The following is a 4,288-nucleotide window of genomic DNA, read 5'->3' on the forward strand; positions in this document are numbered from 1 at the left end:
ACTGGATTTTCACAACTTCCTACTTAAATCAGAATCTTCCCTAAGAGACTCAACTATGGATGACTGCAGAATTCTTGTTCTTGGGGACATTAGCAGGTTACCTCCTATTTTGCCATCCTGCTAATGTCACTCCCCCATATAGTAATCTGTTAACAACACGTTGGATCACCCAACTTAACTAGGCTTAAGTTTGGGTTGGTTTCTTAGGACTGCTGCAACAAAGTACCATAACCTTTGGTGTTTTGAAACAATAGAAATTTATTCTCTCACAGTTCTGGAGAGTCCAAAATCATGGTATCAATCGGATTGATTACTCTCAGAGCTCTGAGGGAAAATCTGTCCCCTGCCTCTCTCCTAGCTTTTAGTGGTTGAGGGCATACCTTGGCTGGTAGGTGCATCCCTCCAACCCCTGATTCTGTCTTTGCATGGCTGTCTTCTTTCTGTCTCTCGGTCTTCACGTGACATTCTTCTCTCTGTGCCTGTGTCTAAAGTTCCTTCTCTTTAGAAGGATACCAGTCATTGGATTGTGGTCCAGTTTAATTTCGAATGACTTCACTTCATCTTAACTTGATTACGTCTATAAAGACCCTATGTCCAAATAAGGTCACGTTCTGAGGTTCCAAGTGGGCATGAAGTTGTGGGAGACACTAGTTAACCCAGTATGAAGTCCCTCATTATTTAGTAAATACTTATTGTGTCCCTACTGTATTTCAGGAATTCCAAAGCCACCGGATGACTTCCTACTCCCAAGGATAAAGGCTAATTAGCTCTTCTCCCTGCCTACATTCCCCAGGGACTCCTTCCAGTTCCTCTAATGTGTCAGGTCCTTTCTTCATCCTGATGCCTCTTTGAATATCAGCTCAGTCATTTTTTCCTGGATCAGGTCACCCTGTCTTGTGCTCCCTCCTTTGTAGTTTTTATCACAGTCACTAACTATTCATTTATTAATTTGATTAATGTTTGTCTTCTCCTTGACACAATACACAGGATCCTTTTTTCCTTCACCTTACTATTATGTCCCTAGAACTTAGCATGTATCTGGCACATTGTGCATGGCCAGTAAACACTGGTGGAAAAAAAATGAAGCCATACCTGATTTTTCTATTTTATTGGAGTTCATGTTTTAAAAATAATTTCTAATTATCTTCTGTATTTCTGTAGTGTCTGTTGTGATATTTCCTTTTTCATCACATATGTTAGTGATTTGAGTTTTCTCTCTCCTTCTCTTCATTAGCATGGCTAAGGGTCTGGCAATTTTATTTATTTTTTCAAAGAACCAACTTTTTGTTCTGCAAATTTTTAAAATGTTTCTTTTGTTTCAGTTTCATTTGATTTAAGCTCTGATTTTAATTATTTCTGTCTTCTACAGCTTTTGGTGTTGATTTGTTCTTTTTTTTACTAGGGCTTTGAGATGTAGTGTGAGGTCATTTATTTGTTGACTTTTTCTTCTTTTAAGGAATGAACTTTATGCAATGAACTTTCCTCTTAAAACTGCTTTCATAGTGTCCCAGAGATTTTAATATGTTGTATCTGTGTTCTCAGATACAACATATGTTCCTTGATGTCTTCTGTAACCCATTGTTCATTCAGTAGCATATTATTTAGTATCCAAGTGTTGGAGTGGATTTTATTTTTTATTTTATCATTGATTTCTAATTTAATTCCATTATGATCTGATACTACCCAATGCAGGGTAGTATCTCTACTTTTTTATATTTGCTAAGAATTGCTTTGTGGCATAGTATATACTCTATGCAAGTATGTTTCTGCATCTAAATTTCTTCTTTTCTTTAAAGATACCAGCCATGTTGGATTAGGACACACTTTAATAACTTATTTAATTTTATTACCTCTATAAAGGCTCTTTTTTTCAAATAAGGCCATATCCTGAGGTATTAGAGGTTAAGACTTCAATATGTCCTTTTCCAGGGATACAACACAATCCATAACAATTGATTCTGTGCTGAATACCCCTCCCCACATCTGTGGACAAAGGCTGAACTCCATCTGTGGCTTTTTAATTTTTTTAAATATTTAATTGATTTTATTTCTTAAATACATGACAGTGGAATGCATTACAATTCTTATTACACATATAGAGCACTATTTTTCATATCTCTGCTTGTGTATAAAGTATGTTCATACCAATCTATGTCTTCATATACGTACTTTGGATAATGTCTACTATATTCCACCATCATTGCTAAACCCATGACCCCTCCCTTCCCCTCCCACCTCTCTGCTCTATCTAGAGTTCCTCTATTCCTCCCATGCTCCCCCTCCCTACCCCACTATGAATCACCCTCTTTATATCAGAAAAAACATTCGGCATTTGGTTTTTTGGGATTGGCTAACTTCACTTAGCATTATCCTCTTCAACACCATCCATTTACCTGCAAATGAATGATTTTATTCTCTTCTATTGCTGAGTAATATTCCATTGTGTATATATGCCACATTTTTTTAATCCATTCATCTACTGAGGGGCATCTAGGTTGGTTCCACAGTTTAGCTATTGTGAATTTTGCTGCTGTAAACACTGATGTGGCTGTGTCCCTGTAGTATGCTGTTTTTAAGTCCTTTGGGTATAGACTGAGGAGAGGGATAGCTGGATCAAATGGTGGTTCCATTCCCAGTTTTCCAAGAAATCTCCATACTGCTTTCCATGTTGGTTGCACCAATTTTCAGGCCACCAGCAATGTATGAATGTACCTTTTCTCCCACATTCCTGCCAACACTTATTGTTGTTTGTCTTCATAACAGCTGCCATTCTGACTGGAGTGAGATGAAATCTTAGAGTAGTTTTGATTTGCATTTATCTAATTGTGAGAGATGATGAACATTTTTTCATATATTTTTTTTTGAGAGAGAGAGAGAGAGAGAGAGAGAGAGAGAATTTTTAATATTTATTTTTTAGTTTTCGGCGGACATATCATCTTTGTTCGCATGTGGTGCTGAGGATCGAACCTGGGCTGCACGCATGCCAAGTGAGCACGCTACTGCTTGAGCCACATCCCCAGCCCCCATATATTTGTTGATTGATTGTCTATCCTCTTCTGAGAAGTGTCTCTTCACATCCTTGGCCCATTTATTGATTGGGTTATTTATTTTTTTGGTGTTTAGCTTTTTGAGTTCTTTATACCCTAGAGATTAGTGCTCTGTCTGATGTGTGATGGGTAAAGATTTGTTCCCAAGATGTAGGCTCTCAATAGCTTAAAAAAAATAAAATAAATAAATACTTAAACAAAAGAGGTGAAAGATCTATACAATGAAAACTACAGAACTCTAAAGAGAGAAATCAAAGAAGATCTTAGAAGATGGAAAGATCTACTTTGCTCTTAGATAGGCAGAATTAATATTATCAAAATACTTACCAAAGGCACTATACAGATTTAATGCAATTCCGATCAAAATCCCAATGGCATTCCTCATAGAAATAGAAAAAGCAATCATGAAATTCATCTGGAAAAATATCAGAGCCAGAATAGCTAAAGCAATCCTTAGCAGGAAGAGTGAAGCAGGTGGCATCACTATACTAGACTTTAAACTACACTAAGAGCAATAGTAACAAAAACAGCATGGTATTGGCACCAAAACAGATTGGTAGACCAATGGTACAGAATAGAGGCACAGAGACTAACCCACAAAATTATAATTATCTTATATTAGACAAAGGCACCAAGAAAATGCATTGGAGAAACGATAGCCTCTTCAACAAATGGTGCTGGGAAAACTGGAAATCCATATGCGACAAAGTGAAATTAAACCCCTATCTCTTACCATGCAAAAAACTCAGCTCAAAGTGGATCATGGACCTAGGAATTAAACCAGAGACCCTGCATCTAATAGAAGAAAAAGTAGGCCCTATTCTCCATCATGTGGGATTAGGCCCCAGCTTCCTTAATAAGACTCCTATAGCACAAGAATTAAAGTCAAGAATCAATAAATGGGATGGATTCAAACTAAAAAGTTTCTTCTTAGCAAAAGAAAGAACCATCTGTATCTTTCTGAGCTTTGTGTGACAATGCTCCAGGAGGGCTCTGCAGCCTCTTCTCCTGACTTTCTCCTTGCTCTCTTGCATTCCATGCTCCAATTGTAAAGTTATTTCTTGCTTCTCCATGCCTTAGGGTCTTCCTATTCCATCTGCCTGAAAATGCCCGCTCCCCCTGTTTGTTAGCCTTTGTGATTAGTCCTCACCCTCAGGCTCAGATTAGGTATCACAGCCTCTCAGAAGCCTGCCCTGATATTATTCCATCAATTCTGGATCCGGCGTCCTCTTGCACTCATG

Source organism: Ictidomys tridecemlineatus, chromosome 4, assembly GCF_052094955.1.
Source record: "Ictidomys tridecemlineatus isolate mIctTri1 chromosome 4, mIctTri1.hap1, whole genome shotgun sequence".
In the NCBI taxonomy this organism is placed as follows: domain Eukaryota; kingdom Metazoa; phylum Chordata; class Mammalia; order Rodentia; family Sciuridae; genus Ictidomys; species Ictidomys tridecemlineatus.